Source organism: Bos javanicus, chromosome 12 (assembly GCF_032452875.1).
Source record: "Bos javanicus breed banteng chromosome 12, ARS-OSU_banteng_1.0, whole genome shotgun sequence".
Taxonomy (NCBI): Eukaryota; Metazoa; Chordata; class Mammalia; order Artiodactyla; family Bovidae; genus Bos; species Bos javanicus.
In genome coordinates this window covers 63,094,486-63,114,085 of record NC_083879.1, presented here as the reverse complement: position 1 = coordinate 63,114,085, position 19,600 = coordinate 63,094,486, and the positions used below count along the sequence as shown (strand labels likewise).

The 19,600-nt window shown below is 37.5% G+C and overlaps 1 long non-coding RNA gene across 1 annotated transcript in view; it reads right to left on the bottom strand.

Annotated features, from left to right (window-relative positions):
• The window catches only part of LOC133258089 (uncharacterized), an 87,868-nt gene extending 75,601 nt beyond the window's left edge, over positions 1-12,267 (bottom strand). The window contains exons 1-2 of the long non-coding RNA XR_009739811.1: positions 12,140-12,267; positions 504-576 (exon numbers count right to left, since the gene is read on the bottom strand). This is a non-coding gene — a long non-coding RNA (uncharacterized LOC133258089). The remainder of the gene's footprint in view (positions 1-503; positions 577-12,139) is intronic.
• Between the last annotated feature and the right edge of the window lie 7,333 nt (positions 12,268-19,600).

Here is a 19,600-nt window from a genome sequence, read left to right as displayed (position 1 = left end):
AGATCCTCATTCCAATTACATGAGTTATCTAAAAAGGCAAATTCATAGAATCAAATAGTGGAATAGTGGCTGCCAAAGGCTGAGGGGAGGAGGAAATGATAGGTAACTAATGATCAACATAAACTTTCAGTTAATTAAGACAAATAAACTCTAGAGATCTGCTGTATGTCACTGTGCCTGAGTCATCAATAATGTATTGTACACTTAAAATGGTGTTGAGAGGTTAGATCTTATATTAAGTGTTCTTAACATAATAAAGTGTAAAAAAGTATATAAATCTAATACTTCATGTAAAATATTGCAATTATCAGATTAGATTAAAAATAATCCATCTAAAAATTTCACTTTAAATCTGAAATTAAAGATAAAAGATGGAAAAGATATACCATACAAACACGCAGAAAAACTACAATACCAATATTAACATAAAAAACTGAAATTCATAACAAGTAATATTATCAGAGATAAAGCAAAATATCACATAATGATAAGGGAAATTATACCTTTAAGAAGACATGCAAACCTTAAATATGTATTCATCTGAAAATAGAGTATCCAAATTCATGAAGCAAAAAGCTGTGAGAAATGAGAAGAGAAACAGTCAAATGTACAATTACACATGGAAACTTTAATATCACCTTTTCAGTAATTAACACAATAGGCAGAAAATCTGCAATGACAGAGAAAACTTGAACACCACCACCAAGCAAGTAGTCCTAATAGGCTGTTACAAAATGTACCTTGCTCAAATAGCATAATATGCTTTCTCTTAAAGTGAACACGTAATAAAAGAACATCCACTAAGAAAGGTTATCAGATCAGATCAATCGCACAGTCGTGTCCGACTCTTTGCGACCCCATGAATCGCAGCACGCCAGGCCTCCCTGTCCATCACCAACTCCCGGAGTTCACTCAGACTCACGTCAGATTATAGTCTTGGTCATTTAAAAAATCCCTCAGATTTAAAATAAATCAAACTGTGATTTGTTTCACACATAATATAATTGAGTGAAAAATTAGTAATAAATATATATCTGGAAATGTATCTAAGTATCCCAAAATTACCAATATACTTCTAAACAACAATTAGCACAAAGAGCCATTTCAAGGGACATTTCAAAACATATTTAACCTGAAGGAAAATGAAAATATAACACATTAAAATTTGTTCTCAAGGTACATCAGTATTGTCATATTTTCCTAACGGCTGCCAAACCCTTGTCTGTGGGGTATGTGTGTATGTGTGTGTGTATGTGTGTGTGTGTGTATATGTGTATGTGTGTGTGTGCAGGGTTTAATAATACAATACAAATAAAATTATTTGTCTTGCTGTTTACATTTTAAGGATCCTTTGATCTTTTATTTCATGGTTTAGCATTAATAAATGGTTGATACTCAAGATAAAATACAATGCATAGGTGTGTATTCTGAGGACTAAATTATGACAGATAAAGGCCCTTCAATTTTTTTCCATGTATTAATATCTGTATGATAAATGCTTGATAGTATTAACTCAGCACTTCTCTGGACCACATGTATAATCTCTTATGCTTCAATTACTAGAGTAAATGGTATATATGATACATAATTTTATGGAAATTATTTATATGTAAATATAAAATTCTGTATTTGTGCATATATTCAGGCTCCCCAGATGGATCAGTGGGTAAAGAATCTGCCTGCAATGCAAGTGACACAGGAAACACAGGTTTGACACCTCAGTGGAGAAGATCCCCTGGAGGAGGAGGTGACAACCCACTCCAGCATTCTTGCCTGATAAATCTCCAAATTATAGAATTTTGTATTTGTATTTTAGGTAAACACAAACATTTGCCTCTCCCACACACTACAACAAAAAGTAGCCTCCACTTGCAGCAACTAAAGAAAGCCCAAACAGCAATAAAGACCCAATGCAGCCAAAAACAGATACATAAAATTAAATATAAATTTTACTCATAAATTGAAATAAAATTTGCCTCAAAAGATAAGTACAGAGAAATAGTATTCTTGAAGCATTTAGTATTTCATTCATTCAAAGAACAAATATTTCTTAACCACACAATTTCCAAGCAATTCTCTAAGCCTTGAAGATACATCAGTAAACAGAGCAGTATTTTTTTTTTAATTCCGTACAAGTTTTTATTTTAAAGGGGGAGAGTAAAAATAAAAATAAAAAATAGTATGATATATTTAGAAGAGATACATAGAAAAGTATGAAAAGGTTATAAGGATTGTAGCAGTGTGCTAGAGATTGTTTTTGTAATTTTTCTTAGCGTAGTTAGAAAATGCCTCACTGAGAAAGGAACTTCTCAACAAGGACAAGAAAAGTAAGGGAGCAAGCTGTGTGGACATTTGAAGGCAAGCTTTGCCTACAGCCCTAGGAACTGCATTTTGTGGTTGAGCCAGGCATGCGGGGGACATTTTTTCAAAAAGTTGATCCAAGAGAGAGGCAAGTAGGATACATGATATCACAGAATTAAGGCTTTGAGGGGAGAGAGCTGACAATATAAGGCCTTTAAGTTTTGTAGGCACTCAAAAAATCTGGAACATCTCCTTCAGCCCTAAAAATGTAAAGATCAAGAGGAAATATACAAATGTCCAAAATGGTCTTTCAAAGGGAATGTTACATAAACAGCCTTCATTTACATATTAATGTCCAGGAGTGGTTACTAATAAATTATACTCAAAAGAGTAGGAAAAAAGCAGGTAGATCTGAATTAAGTTTGATAACTAAAGCACAGATGTCTTTGTTGACAGGGCTACTACAATTAAAACAAGAAAAAAAGGAGATTTTTAAGTTCCCCTCTTTAAAAGTGTTATGTAAATTTTAAGTAAAACACAAGGATACATAGGTAGAGTTGTTTTAAATAAACTAAAGGATTCTAAAATTAATTTTATTAAAATATTTGTTTTCATGCTTTGAAATCATCATGGTGAATTAATAATGGATAGAATATACTGAAGTGACTTAGCAGTAGCAGCAGAATGGAATAAACTCCAGTATGGAATAAACTATGATCGGAATTTATCAGGCATGGACTGTGACATGAAAACTGGAACAAGTATGAACTGGAAATTATTGAGGTTAGGAAAAAAATGGGTTAATATCCCTTAAATATCATGCAAAGTTAGAACTTTATACCTTGAGTATCATGCAACAGTTAGAACTGGACATGAAACAACAGACTGGTTCCAAATCGGGAAAGGAGTACATCAAGGCTGTATATTGTCATTCTGCTTATTTAACTTATATGCATAGTACATCATTGAGAAGGCAATGGCACCCCACTCCAGTACTTTTGCCTAGAAAAATCCCATGGACAGAGGAGCCTGGTAGGCTGCAGTCCATGGGATCGCTAAGAGTTGGACACGACTGAGTGACTTCACTTTCACTTTTCACTTTCATGCATTGGAGAAGGAAATAGCAATCCACTCCAGTGTTCTTGCCGGGAGAATCCCAGGGATGGGAAGCCTGGTGGGCTGCCGTCTATGGGGTCACACAGAGTCGGACACGACTAAAGTGACCTAGCAGCAGCAGCAGCAGCAGCATAGTACATCATGTGAAATGCCAGGGTGGTTGAAGCACAAGCTGGAATCAAGATTGCCAGGAGAAATATCAATAACCTTAGATATGCAGCTGACACCACACTTACGGCAGAAAGCAAAAAAGGAACTAAAGAGACTCTTGATGAAAGTGAAAGAGGAGAGTGAGAAAACTGACTTAAAACTCAACATTCAGAAAATGAAACTCATGGCATCCAGCCCCATCACTTCATGGCAAATAGATGGGCAAACAATGGAAACAGTGAGGGACTTTATTTTTCTGGGCTCCAAAATCACTGTAGATTGTGACATGAAATTAAAAGATGCCTGCTCCTTGGAAGAAAAGCTATGATCAACCTCGACAGCATACTAAAATGCAGAGACGTTACTTGCCAACAAAGGTCTGTCTACTCAAAGCTATGGTTTTTCCAGTAGTCATGAATGGATGTGAGAGATGGACTATAAAGAAAGCTGAGCGCTGGAGAATTGATGCTTTTGAACTGTGGTGTTGGAGAAGACTCTTGAGAGTCCCTTGGACTGCAAGGACATCCAACCAGTCCATCCTAAAGGAAATCAGTCCTGAATATTCATTGTAAGGACTGATGTTGAAGCTGAAACTCCAACACTTTGGCCACTTGATGCGAAGAACTTACTCATTGGAAAAAACCCTGATGCTGGGAAATATTAAAGGTGGGAGGAGAAGGGGAAGACAGTGAATTAGATGGTTGGATGGCATCACTGACTCGATGGACATGAGTATGAGCGAGCTCTGGGAGTTGGTGATGGACAGGAATGCCTGGTGTGTTGCAGTCCATGGGGTTGCAAAGAGTCAGACACAACTGAGCAACTGAACTAAACTGATCATGCAAAGATATTTAATGTTTATGGTAGAGTTGGTAGAAAGTACACTAGTTCTATAAAAGCTCAGGGAGAAAAGAAGCATTTAGCAGTGTGAGAATTCTCCCTCTGACTTGAAAAAAGAGTGAAACTTCTAAAATGCAAATTGACTTTGTCTTTAAACATTTTCAAAAGGTCCCTTTGACCTTAAAATACAATTAAAATTGCTTAATATAGTTGTGTAAAAGTCCCATAGCCTGTTTATCTTGCCTGTCTTATTTTTCACGATCCCCCTCACCCCCTCACATATTCTAAGCTACAGTGATATTGAAAACCTCTCAGCAGCAAGCATAAAATATCTTCTCTACTCTGTGAATTCTCAAACAAGCATTTTCCTCTGTCTCAAACAATCTTGGCCTTTCTACTTCAGTTATCAGATTAAATGTAATCTTTCCTGACCATCTCTTGACTGGTGTGGCTCGATAATATTTTTAGATATAATTTGGGAAGCTTTTTTCTTCTTGTCTAACCACATTTTCTTCTTTCTCTTTCTCCATAATTCTTGGAATATCAGGTCTCATGCTTTTCTGCCTCCAGGGAGTTGTCTGCCAGGGGTAAAAAATAAGTAGTACAAGTCAGCAGGACTCCTGAGCTTTTGTCTTCAAAATTTTAAAATCATGAAGGAAGGTTGGGTTTCCAGTAAAAAGGACTATATGAAAAAGTTCGAGGGAAGAGAGTGATAAGCCTAGCCAATAATTACATGAAAAAAATTATACCAGGAAGTGAGAAGCACAGAAGCAGTGTTGGCTCCCTTGCCCTCAGCACTGGGATGCTGTTCTCTGCCACTGCCCAAGTAAGATCAACACTGGAGGTGGCTTAGGTCCATGCAGTATCTTTGGGCTACAGAACATGCAGAAACTGTTAACAGTGCTCATTATAGATACTTAAGACATGTTATTTGGGGGGAATGACTGTACCAGAGTATAAAGCCAGAGCATGATCCTCCTAGAATTAATGAGACAACATTTACTAAGGACCCGGAGGCACAGAAGGCTGGTAGAAAAATTTTAACTATAGAAAATAAAGTGACAATGTGTCATAGCAACCTATTATTATTATAAGAGAATCCACCATGTTTTATGTTGATCATTTAATTGTGTTTATTTTCCCGTAGAAAGGGGTCTATGTTGCTTTACATTTTATTCCCAAATGTCTAACACTAAATGGGAATTAAAGATATTATGCTTAAAGAAATGGATACAAGACTATGAATTATCAGTTTGGCCTCCTGGAATGATTTCCATTCAAATGACATTATTGTTACCAGAAATTTTTAAAAACCACCTGATTCAGTTTTATATCTTCTATCTAATATTCTCTTCATTCTCTGTACCCCACCCCCTTCTTTTTAAATCTGCAGTCACATACTGTGATAGCAATGGCTTTGTAAAACACTTCAAGTGGTACATACATACTATTTACTCTCATCTGCATTAGAGGAAAATGTCTCTCTTACCAGATTTCAAGCCTATTAGAAAATAAACAGGCATATGTGAAGATCAATTTAAGAAGATGACTTAAATCTGTGCATAAGTGGGCTTCACATAATGCTAACATCACTGTGGGATTCTCACTTCTACCCTATAATACTTTCAACTGAGACATGGAGAGGTATCTTCATTGCTGGCAATCAGATAACTAAGGGAAAGTTATTGAGCCAGGGATTTTTTTGTTCATTATTCCCAAATAACCAGTCATATATATTTGACAACAGGCTCATCTTATAGGCAGCAGGTAGAATTCACCTGCATAGTGTGTGCATAAGAATGACACTTTCAAGATAGGTGTTAGCAGCTTGGAAGAAAATCTCAGAGACAACAGTGATGTACTATCTTAATTGTGGTATCAGTTCTCTTGATGTTCCAGAAGATTACATTTTATAGAGAAATATGAACACCGATGGCTTTGAGAAATTTTGGACACAGCTTAATCCATTTATTTAATTTATATTCTACTTCTATATGTGTACAAAAGAATGACACATAATAGATATCTGAGTCTAAATAAACTTGAACAAGTTTTTCCCATAAGCATAAAACAAAATGTGATGTGGTCAGAATTTTTTTCCATAATTGCATCTATAATGTTTTCTATTAATTAGTGTCTCATAAAATATTGGAATACCTTTCAACTAATGGCATCATGCATTAGAGGAAATATAGTTCATTAATATAATCTTGTAATTAGTCAATATCAAGTGAGATCAAGTGGGAATAGTACTTATTTGGTATTTCAGAGATAACCAACTCCAGGCTCTTTTGACCAACTGACTATGGATATTAATTTAATACAGATCATTGGAATTAATAAGGCAATAAAGAAAATTCTATTTGAATCAAGATTCATAAGAAATATGCTGGACATTTAGCTGTTAATAACTTAATAGGTATTCATTTCCTTCTAAATAAATCCTGACTTCCAAAACTCAGTACTGTCTTCCAGAAAGAGAAAATGTCAGAATCCATTTTATTCTCATTGCCTTTCTGCTGTGAAAAAATAAGCTTTTATTAGACTAGGCAGGCTTGTAGCAGTAATCTTGGCTATTGTATCCAGATTCTGTTATAGATCTCTTTCTTATGATAAAAGATTTACATGGTCTCTTTTTTGACTAATCTGATTTCAGACTCTGGCTTCACCTTCCTTAATTTCTTGGTCCTCAGTGTGCACATCTTGACTTTAAGCTGTTTTCTGTGGCTCCCAGTTCTCCTTCTCTCATATTTCAATTTTACTCTTGTGTGCATGTAACAAATTCTGTATTATCTACCGCAGACCTTCCTTTTCTATTATGACTCAGCCCTAACCCTGGGTAAACTTTTTTCACTGAGATTTTGGATCCACAGCTCTAGGAGACAATCCTCTGTCTTCCTGGCAAATAGTAAAGTTTCCAGGGTATGATCCACCAGTGCTTTGGCTTTTAAAAATCACGTCTCCTAGAAGCATGAACACTACTTCAATAAACTTCTCTAGTTTCTAGTCAGCTTAATTTTTACAATAAAATAAAGCTTTTAGAATCTGCTAGAGGATGTTCCTAGTTGTATGCACTGCATGTTTTAAGGCTCCAGAACAACACAGTATAAATTCATGTCAGTTCTTCAGTTTAATACAGGTTTGTTTAACAAGACAAACAAATTGAACCTCCTTTAGTATAAGTACTTGACTTCAGTTCAGTTCTGTTCCGTTCTAAACCTCAGTCCTGTCCAACTCCTTGTGACCCCGTGGACTGCAGCACACCAGGCCTCCCTGTCCATCACCAAATCCCAGAGCTTGCTCAAACTTGTGTCCATCAAGTCAGTGATGCCATCCAACCATCTCATTCTCTGTCGTCCCCTTCTCCTCCCGCCTTCAATTGTTCCCAGCATCAGGGTCTTTTCCAATGAGTCAGTTCTTTGCATCAGGTGGCCAAAGTATTGGAGTTTCAGTTTCAACATCAGTCCTTCGAATGAACACTCAGGACTGATCTCCTTTAGGATGTACTGGTTGGATTTCTTTGCAGTCCAAGGGACTCTCAAGAGTCTTCTCCAATACCACAGTTCAAAAGCATCAATTCTTCGGCGCTCAGCTTTCTTTATAGTCCAACTCTCACATCCATACATGACTACTGGAAAAACCATAGCCTTGACTAGGTGGACCTTTGTTGGCAAAGTAATGTCTCTCCTTTTTCATATGCTGTCTAGGTTGGTCATAACCTTCCTTCCAAGGAGTAAGTGTCTTTTAATTTCATGGCTGCAATCACCATCTGCAGTGATTTTGGAACCCCAAGAAATAAAGTCTGTCATCTATTTACCATGAAGTGATGGGACTGGATACCATGATCTTAGTTTTCTTAATGTTGAGCTTTAAGCCAGGATTTTCACTCGCCTCTTTCACTTTCATTAGGAGCCTCTTTAGTTCTTCTTCACTTTCTGCCATAATGCTGGTGTCATCTGCATATCTGAAGTAACTGATATATCTCCCCACAATCTTGATTCCAGCTTGTGCTTCATCAAACCCAGCATTTCTCATGATGTACTCTGCATATAAGTTAAATAAGCAAGGTGACAGTACACAACCTTGACATACTCCTTTTCCTATTTGGAACCAGTCTGTTTTTCCATGTCTAGTTCTAAACCGTTGCTTCCTGACCTGCACACAGATTTCTCAGGAGACTGGTTAGGTGGTCTGGTACTCCCATCTCTTTAAGAATTTTCCACAGTTTGTTGGGATCCGCACAAAGGCTTTGGCATAGTCAATAACGCAGAAATAGATGTTTTTTTCTGGAACTCTCTGCTTTTTTGGTGATCCAGAAGATGTTGGCAATTTGATCTCTGGTTCCTCTGTCTTTTCTAAATCCAGCTGAAACATCTGGAAGTTCATGGTTCACATACTGTTGAAGACTGGCTTGGAGAATTTTGAGCATTACTTTCCTAGCGTGTGAGATGAGTGCAAGTGTGTGGTAGTTTGAGCATTCTTTGGCATTGCCTTTCTTTGAGATTGGAATGAAAACAGACCTTTTCCAGTCCTGTTGCCACTGCTGAGTTTTCCAAACTTGCTGGCATATTGAGTGTAGCACTTTCACAGCATCATCTTTTAGGATTTGAATACAATCTTACTTGGAGCTCGAACATCCATCTTTCTCTCTGATCATAGTTATAGCAGCATTGTTCTTCTAATTCCTACTATGTATTTAAATAATATCCATGAAACACATTAAATCTAACATATACCATCCCTCTGTTTTACCTCTGACTTCAACATTGCACACATTTCCTTTCTAACCCAAGCTATAATCTGCCTGGGAATTATATTAAAAATGATATTCCACAGCCTTAACCTGGAATGGTAGCACCAAACTGACACCAGACAATTTCCGGAACTCTTATCTCATAGTTCAAAATTTACCCACTGCTCTTCTGTGTGGCCACTTATATGTCATAACAAATCCGTATAGATGCACACATGGTTTCTGGGCTTTCTTTTACTCTCTTATAATACTCTGCCTTCTCTTGTATAATATCACTGTTTTCATTATCCCATTTTTATAATAAGGCTTGAAATATAGAATGGCTTGTTCATTTACAGTTTAAGGACCTTTTCTAGTTTCCCCATAAAATGCAAGATGAGCTTGTTAAATTTCACTGAAAACAAAGGCTTGTTTGTATTATAAAGATAACTGCATTTTATCTGTATATTAATTTGGGTACAAATTTCTCTGTCAAATAGCTCTCCTTTATCTCTCTTTGCCTCCTTAAATCTTAATTCAGAAATATTTCATCTACTAGCCATTCAAAATTCTTGCCCTATCTGAGTAACTGAGCAACAGTGTAGTGACTAGCCTACATGAAGCCATGGATGAAGAATGTCAGCTTTTCGGACAGACAGGGCCATGTGACATTGTTCCATGGAGCTAGAAGGCTTACCTATTACCAGGCACTTTTCTCAGCAGGGAAAACTACAACCAAGGTTCTACATTTGAAAAGTGAATACAAATTTGATCACATCCTCATATAGGATAGTTTAAACTTCTTACTCTGCAATAATCAAGTTCTGGTAGCTTTTACTGCTTTCTAACCTGGAACCAGATCAGTCATGCTAAACCATAGTAACCTTGGTTACACATCTATCATTTTTTTAAATCCATTTTCTCTCATTTTTTAATGTTATATTTAATATTTACTGTTATGAGTGTGTAATAGAGGGAAGGATACACAGTGAGAACTTAATGGGGAATGGCTTTTACTCAATCTTCCAAAGTTAACTTTTCAAATTTGTTTTAAAATTTGCATTCTTTTTAATTGAAGCAGAAATCATAAAATTTACCATCTTAACTGTTTTTGAGTGCATGGTTCAGTGTATGCGTGTGTGTGTGTGTGTGTGTTAGTCGCTCAGTTTTGTCCAACTCTTTGTGACCCCATGAACTGTAGCCCACCAGGCTCCTCTGTCCATGGAATTCTCCGGCCAAGAATACTGGAGTGGATAACCATTCCCTTCATCAGGGGATCTTCCTGACATTGGGGTTAAACCTGGGCCTCCTGTATTGCAGGCCCATTCTTTACTGTCTGAACCACCATATGATTCAGTAGTGTTAAGATTATTTTCATCGTAAGGAGATCTCCAGGACAAAATGAAACTCTAAACCCATTAAGGAACAACTTTTCTTTTTCCCTTCCTGCCAGTTCATGGTGACCACATTTCTACTTCCTATTTCTATGTTTTGACTTCTTCAAATACCTCATTGAAGAGGAATCATGGTTCCAAATAGGAAAAGGAGTACATCAAGGCTGTATATTGTCACCCTGTTTATTTAACTTATATGCAGAGTACATCATGAGAAACGCTGTAGTGGAAAACACAAACTGCAATCAAGATTGCCGGGAGAAATATCAATAACCTCAGATATGCAGATGACACCACCCTTATGGCAGAAAGTGTAGAGGAACTAAAAAGCCTCTTGATGAAAGTGAAAGTGGAGAGTGAAAAAGTTGGCTTAAAGCTCAACATTCAGAAAACGAAGATCATGGCATCCGGTCCCATCACTTCATGGGAAATAGATGGGGAAACAGTGGAAACAGTGTCAGACTTTATTTTTCGGGGCTCCAAAATCACTGCAGATGGTGACTGCAGCCATGAAATTAAAAGACGCTTACTCCTTGGAAGGAAAGTTATGACCAACCTAGACAGCATATTCAAAAGCAGAGACATTACTTTGCCAACAAAGGTCCATCTAGTCAAGGCTATGGTTTATCCTGTGGTCATGTATGGATGTGAGAATTGGACTGTGAAGAAGGCTGAGTGCCGAAGAATTGATGCTTTTGAACTGTGGTGTTGGAGAAGACTCTTGAGAGTCCCTTGGACTGCAAGGAGATCCAACCAGTCCATTCTGAAGGAGATCAGCCCTGGGATTTCTTTGGAAGGAATGATGCTAAAGCTGAAAGTCCAGTACTTTGGCCACCTCATGCAAAGAGTTGACTCATTGGAAAAGACTCTGATACTGGGAGGGATTGGTGGCAAGAGGAGAAGGGGACGACAGAGGATGAGATGGCTGGATGGCATCACTGACTTCATGGATGTGAGTTTGAGTGAACTCTGGGAGTTGGTGATGGACAGGGAGGCCTGGTGTGCTGCGATTCATGGGATTGCAAAGAGTCAGACACGACTGAGCAACTGATCTGATCTGATCTGATCATGCAGTATTTGTCTTTTGTGCCTAACTTATTTTACTTAGCATAATGGCCTCAACATTCAACCATTTTGTAGCATTTCACAGAATTTCCTTAAGGGTACATAGTATTTCCTCTTACACACACACACACACACACACACACACACACACACACACACACACACCACATTTTGTTCATCCATTCATCTGTCAAGGGACCATTAGTCACAGCCAACAAACAGGTATATAATCACATATCTGGACATTTCTACATACAAGAAAAATGAACAACCAACTGCACTGTTCCACTCCCTGACCACGAGGGTATCCCTTCATCACTGTCCCTCAGGGATGTCTCAGAAAGAGGTTATAATGCAGCACTTTTGGCAGGCCCTGCATATTGATTAGAATCACCTGTAAACCAGGTCTAAGTCTTCTCTTCCTCAGTTAACTGATCACAGGAAACTCCCCATTAAGTCAAAGGTTCATGCTTAAAGAGGGAAGGCAGTGTAGAAACAACAGTAACCATGGACATTCGGGCCCATTCTTTATGTACTTTACCTGTGACTTTAAGGCCTGCTCAGCCCCAATCTTATATATATACATATTGCTTCCATTGAATGAGGGAGTGCTGCTGTATACAACCAAATATATGCCTTGGTGGCCTGAGAACGCCCAGAACATCATGGGCAGCTAGGTACCATGGCAACCCGTGCCCCATGGTTAAACAATCAGTCTCTACTAAGGCCCAGTAGTAGGCTAAGCAATGTTTCTCCAAAGATAAGTAGTTAATCCAATTAAAAAAAGGGCAGAGGATCTGAACAGACATTTTTCCAAAAAGATATACATAGATAGGTTCAACAGGTACATAAAAAGTCTGCATCATTAATCACCACCTAAACAATGTATTTTGATTGGCAATATCAATCAATTTACATTTAAAAGTAATTACTGATATTAAAGGACTATTTCCATTTTACTCATTCTTTTTTGTACATCCTGTACTTTTTTGTCATTCCTTTCCTTCCGGCCTTCCTGTGTTTTTTTTTTTAAATGCTTTTCTAGTAGTGACATGATTTGATTGCCTTCTCATTTTCTTTTGTGTATGCTCTATAGATATTTTATTTTTGCTTATCACTGTAGTTATTTAAAAATAAAGCTTCCTATATAGCTCCACCTATCACTTTATGGTAGAGTATCACAAATTCCATCTTTACACATTATATACCATTTAACATAGGTTATTTTTCTATTTTGCTCCTTTCAATTCTATATAAAAATTAAAAGTTAATTTATGCACCAAATTTACATTAATACTGGCTACTACATTCATCAATCAATCTACTTTTACCATCAGATCAGATCATATCAGATCAGTCGCTCAGTCGTGTCCGACTCTTTGCGACCCCATGAATCGCAGCACACCAGGTCTCCCTGTCCAACACCAACTTCTGGAGTTGACTGAGACTCACGTCCATCGAGTCAGTGATGCCATTCAGCCATCTCATCCTCTGTCGTCCCCTTCTCCTCCTGCCCCAATCCCTCCCAGCAGCAGAGTCTTTTCCAATGAGTCAACTCTTCCCATGAGGTGGCCAAAGTACTGGACTTTCAGCTTTAGCATCATTCCTTCCAAAGAAATCCCAGGGCTGATCTCCTTCAGAATGGACTGGTTGGATCTCCTTGCAGCCCAAGGGACCCTCAAGAGTCTTCTCCAACACCACAGTTCAAAAGCATCAATTCTTCAGAGCTCAGCTTTCTTCACAGTCTGACTCTCACATCCATACATGACCACAGGAAAAACCATAGCCTTGACTAGACGAACCTTTGTTGACAAAGTAATGTCTCTGCTTTTGAATATGCTATCTAGGTTGGTCATAATTTTCCTTACAAAGGAGTAAGCATCTTTTAGTATTATGGCTGCAGTGATTTTGGAGCCCCCCAAAATAAAGTCTGACACTGTTTCCACTGTTTCCCCATCTATTTCCCATGAAGTGATGGGACCGGATGCCATGATCTTCGTTTTCTGAATGTTGAGCTTTAAGCCAACTTTTTCACTCTCCACTTTCACTTTCATCAAGAGGCTTTTGAGTTCCTCTTCATTTTCTGCCATAAGGGTGGTATCATCTGCATATCTGCGGTTATTGATATTTCTCCCAGCAGTTTTGATTCCAGCTTGTTTCTTCCAGTCCAGCGTTTCTCATCATGTACTCTGCATATAAGTTAAATAAGCAGGGTGACAATATATAACCTTGATGTACTACTTTTCCTATTTGGAACCAGTCTGTTGTTCCATGTCCAGTTCTAACTGTTGCTTCCTGACCTGCATACAAATTTCTCAAGAGGCAGGTCAGGTGGTACGGCATTCCCATCACTTTCAGAATTTCCCACAGTATATTGTGATCCACACAGTCAAAGGCTTTGGCATAGTCAATAAAGCAGAAATAGAACTTTATATTTTCATATGGTTCCCTGTTGCTCTCTAGCACCTTTGCTTTCATCTTCAAGGACTTTATATTTCTTACAGAGCAGGTCTATAATGAACACCCTCAGCTTTTGTTTATTTTGGAAAGTGTTATTTCTCCTTCATTTTTGAAGGACATTATACCATATACAATATTCTTGATTGACAGTGTTTTTTTTTTTTTTCTTCAGTACTTTCAATATATCATACCATTCCTTTGTGCCCTGCAAGACTTTCACTGAGAAATCTGCTGAGAATCATGTGGAAGCTTTCTTGTATGTGATATGTCACCTTTTTCTGGCTGTTTTCAATGCTGTTTGTCTTTGTCTTTTAAATTTTGGTTATAATATGTTTCAATGTGAATCTCTCTGTATTTATCTAATTGGAGGTCTTTGAGCTTCTTGATGAAAGTGAAAGTGGAGAGTGTAAAGGTTGGCTTAAAGCTCAACATTGAGAAAACGAAGATCATGGCATCTGGTCCCATCTCTTCATGGGAAATAGACGGGGAAACAGTGGAAACAGTGTCAGACTTTATTTTTCTGGGCTCCAAAATCACTGCAGATGGTGACTGCAGCCATGAAATTAAAAGACGCTTGCTCCTTGGAAGGAAAGTTATGACCAACCTAGATAGCATATTAAAAAGCAGAGACATTTCTTTGCCAACAAAGGTTCCTCTAGTCAAGCTATGGTGTTTCCTGTGATCATGTATGGATGTGAGAGTTGGACTGTGAAGAAGGCTGAGTGCCAAAGAATTGATGCTTTTGAACTGTGGTGTTGGAGAAGACTCTTGAGAGTCCCTTGGACTGCAAAGGAGATCCAACCAGTCCATTCTGAAGGAGATCAGCCCTGGGATTTCTTTGGAAGGAATGATGCTAAAGCTGAAAGTCCAGTACTTTGGCCACCTCATGCGAAGAGTTGACTCATTGGAAAAGACTCTGATGCTGGGAGGGATTGGGGGCAGGAGGAGAAGGGGACGACAGAGGATGAGATGGCTGGATGGCATCACTGACTCCATGGACGTGAGTCTCAGTGTACTCTGGGAGTTGGTGATGGACAGGGTGGTCTGGCGTGCTGCGATTCATGGGGTCGCAAAGAGTCGGACACGACTGAGCGACTGATCTGTTCTAATCTGAGCTTCTTGATCATGTAAGTTCATTTCTTTCCTCAGTTCTGAAAAGTTTTCAGTCAGTATTTTTTTCAAATTTCTCCTGCTAGAACTTTCATTAGTATATGTGCATACTAAGTCACTTCATTTATGCATGAGTCTTTGTGACTTTATGGGCTATAGCCCACCAGGCTCCTCTGTCCATCAGATTCTCAAGGCAAGAACACTGGAGTGCATTGCCATGCCCTCCTCCAGGGGACCTTCCCCATCCAGAGACTGAACCCTTGACTCACGTCTCCTGTTTTGGCAGGCAGGTTCTTTACCACTAGCACCACCTGGGAAGCCCCATGAGGCATATATCAGTGCATTTAACAATGTCCCATAAGCTCAGACAGTAAAGAACCTGTGTGCAATGCAGAAGACCTGGGTTCAATCCCTGGGTCCAGAAGATCCTCTGGAGAAGGGAATGGCAACCCACTCCAGTATTCTTGCCTGGAGAATTCCACGAACAGAGGACCCTGGTGGGCTACAGTTCACAGGATTAGAAGGAGTTGGACATGACTTCCCTCTGAATTTTTTTCCTTTTTATTTCTCTGATTTAGTGATTATAAAAGACATATTTTTCAAATTAACAGGTTCTTCTGCCTGATCAAATCTGCTGTTAAATCCACTGAGTGAATGTTTCCATTCATTGTCATTTTTCAGTCGGGGAATTTCTGTTCGTTTCGTTTTATAGCTTCTACCACTTTGATGACATTCTCATTTTGCTCAGGCAACATCTGCCTCCTTTTGTTTGGTTGTCTATTTGTGCTCTCTTTCAGCTCATTGAACATCTTTAAGATAGTTATTTTAAGTTCTTTGTAAGGCAGCTCTTACATTTGCATTTCTTTAGAGTTAGATTCTGAAGTTTCATTTTGTTTCTCTTGATGGGGTTATGTTTCCATTTCCTTTTATTTCTTGTGATGCTTTGCTGAGTGTGCATGCCTGCTTGCATGCTCAGTCATGTCCAACTCTGTGAAACTATGGCCTGTGACCCTCCAGGCTCCTCTGTCCATGGGATTTCTCAGGCAAGAATACAAGAGTGGGTTGCCGTTTCCTTCTCCAGGAGATATTTCTGACCCAGGGATCTCATCCTTGTCTCCTGCATTGGCAGGCAGATTTGTTACCACTCATCCACCAAGGAAGTCCATTCTGATCACTGCTGCTACTGCTGCTAAGTCACTTCAGTCGTGTCCGACTCTGTGTGACCCCGTAGATGGCAGCCCACCAGGCTCCTCAGTCCCTGGGATTCTCCAGGCAAGAACACTGGAATGGGTTGCCATTTCCTTCTCCAATGCATGTAAGTGGAAAGTGAAAGTGAAGTCGCTCAGTCATGTCCAACCCTCAGCGACCCCATGGACTGCAGCCTTCCAGGCTCCTCCATCCACAGGATTTTCCACGCAAGAGTACTGGAGTGGATACCATTGCCTTCTCCATTCTGATCATTAGGTTGTTACTAATTTGATTCCTATGAGAGATAAAGAGGGTCTAAAGCTTCCCAGTCAACTATCTTAGTGATGTCACTCTCTGGAACTGAACTTTTATATGCCTTGAAGTCTGTGTTGTCATGACTTAACATAATTCACATAACATAGACACAATCCCATTTTCACAGATCACATTCCTAATGGGAATAGTTTAAATGGTTCTGCCTCACAAAACAGGAATATTATCCTTCTGTTTTAATTTAATCTTTGAGGTGTACTTGACATACATAGTAGAAAATAATACTACCAACAGTGTACATTCACCTTAAACATAAATCACAACCAGACAAAGAATATTTTGCAGCCTGGCCCTGGAAAATCATTCTGTGATTTTATTTCAATAAATACTATTAGAATGATTAAAACACTGTGCTGTCTCATCTTGACAAATATGTTAAAAGTATAAATTTAAATTAAAGTCTTCATGTTAAATAAACTAAACAAAGATTCAATGAAAGTCAAAAAGGAATAATTGGTTTCTTTTCAAGAACATGAACAGATTTAAACAAATGAAGGGGAAAATTCAAATACTAGAGATCCTTCAGCATTACCTATGCTAAATATCTGGGTAAAAATATATTTAAAACAATGAACCAGATCATTTTGTTCAGCTTTCCATTTTATTTGAAAAGCATTTTAATGCATAAATTAAATATGGTTAAATTGTACATAGTACTATGTTCACAGCAGTAATTTATAAATTATTTTTATTATGATAAAAGGCACATGAAATTCACCATTTTGAACATTTTAGAGTATACAATTCAGTAATATTTAGTATATTCACAACCATCACAGTATCTAGTTCCAGAATTTTTCTTTACCCCAAATGAAAATTGATACTAGTGAAGTTATTATAGCCTTACTTCTCTCCTCCCAAATCCTGGAAATGAGTACTTTGTATTTTGTCTCTGTGTATTTGCCTATTTTGGATTATTTCATACAGATGAAATAATACAGCATGCAGTCTTTTGTCTGGCTTCTCTTATACAGCATAATGTTTTTAAGGGTCATTCATGATGTTGCTTTTATCAGTATTTCATTTGTTATTCGTGGATGAATATTATCCCATTGCACACATATACCATTATTTTGTTTGTTCATTCTTCAGGCAACAAAGTTTTGCACTGGTTCTAAGTTCTAACTGTTGTGAATAGAATAATGCTGCTATCAACATTTATGTGTAAGTTTTTGTTTGAATACCTTTCTTCTATTTTTATGTGTATTTATGTAGGAATGGAATAGCAAAGTAATATGGTATTTATATTTAACTCATTGAGAAACTGTTAAATCAATTTCCCTAACAGCTGCACAACTTTACAATCCCATCAGCAATATATGAGAGTATTAATTTATCCATATTCTTGCCAACACTTATTTTAACCTTTTTGATTTTTGTTATATTTGGTATGAAAGTAATTTTTCACTGTGTTGATTTGCATTTCCATGAACATAAATGATATTTAGCATTTTTATTTGCATGTTGACCATTTGTATATCACCTTAAAAATATCCATTTGAGTTCATTGCCTACTAAAAAATTAAACAGCTTATTGAAGTACAATTAACATATTAGACAGCTCACCCACTTAAAGTATATAATACATTTCCCATATCATTAGCCATTAACAATGTTGAACAACTTTTCATTTGCTTATTTGGCATTTGCATATCTTATTCAGAAAAGTGTCTATTCAGATGCCCATTTGAAAAGCTGAGTTGCCCTTTAACAACAGCTCTAATAAGTTTGTATATATTCCAGGTACATGCTGCTTATCACATATCAGATTCTGTAAACATTTTATACCATCCTATGGGTTGTCTTTTCACTTCATTGATTATGTTTTTTGGAACAGAAAGGTTTTTTTTTTCTTCTTTTTAGGGTCCTTTGTATTTTCATATGCATTTTAGAATCAGTGTAACAATTTCTATAAATAAGTCAACTGGGAATCAGATAGAGATTGGGTTGAATCTGCAGATTAGGTTTGGGAAGATTCTAATCCATGAAAATGAGATGTTTTTTCATTAAAATCTTCGGTATTTTTCAACAGTGTTTGAAAGTTTTCAAAGTATAAATTTGGAAGTTCGTTTGTTGGTCTTAAACAGTTTTTGGTGCTTTATTATTCATTTTTGAATGGAATTTTTCTCAAGTTTATTTTTAGATGGTTTGTTGCAAGTTTATAGGGATGATATTGGTTTTGAGGTATGGATCTTACATCTGAAAACTTGAATTCATTTATTTTTTTGAATACTTTTATGCATGCAAGCTAAGCTGCTTCAGTCATGTTCGACTCTGTGCGACCCCAAGGACTATAGCCCGCGGGACTCCTCTCTCCATGGGATTCTCCAGGCAAGAATATTGGAGTGGGTTGCCATGCCCTTCTCCAGGGGATATTCCCAACACAGATATCAAACCCACACCTCTTGAGACTCCTCTTTGGCAGGCAGGTTCTTTATCACGAGAGCCACCTGGCAAGCCAGGTGCACATTTAAGATTTTCTAAATGATCATGTCATCTGCAAACAAATATACTTGTAATTTTTCTTTTGCAATATTAAAGCTTTTTATCTGTTTTTATTGCCTAATTGCTTTTACTGCAACTTGTATTAAAATGTTGAATAGAAGTGGTAAGAGTGAACATCATGTTTTTGTTCCATGTCTTATAGAAGAAAATCTTGTCTTTTGCCATTAAGCATGATGGTGAATGTTGATATTCCACTGAGGAAACGCCTTTTTATTCTTAGTTTGTTGAGTGTCTTTTTTCTTTTTTTGGCTATGGAATGGTGTTGGATTCTGTTAAATGAATTTTCTGTATCTGTTAATAATCATGCAAATCAAAATATATTCTATTGATGTGTTATGTTAGATTAATTCATTTTTAGATGTTAAAATGAACTTGCATCCTCAAGACAAATCACTTCTTCATGAAT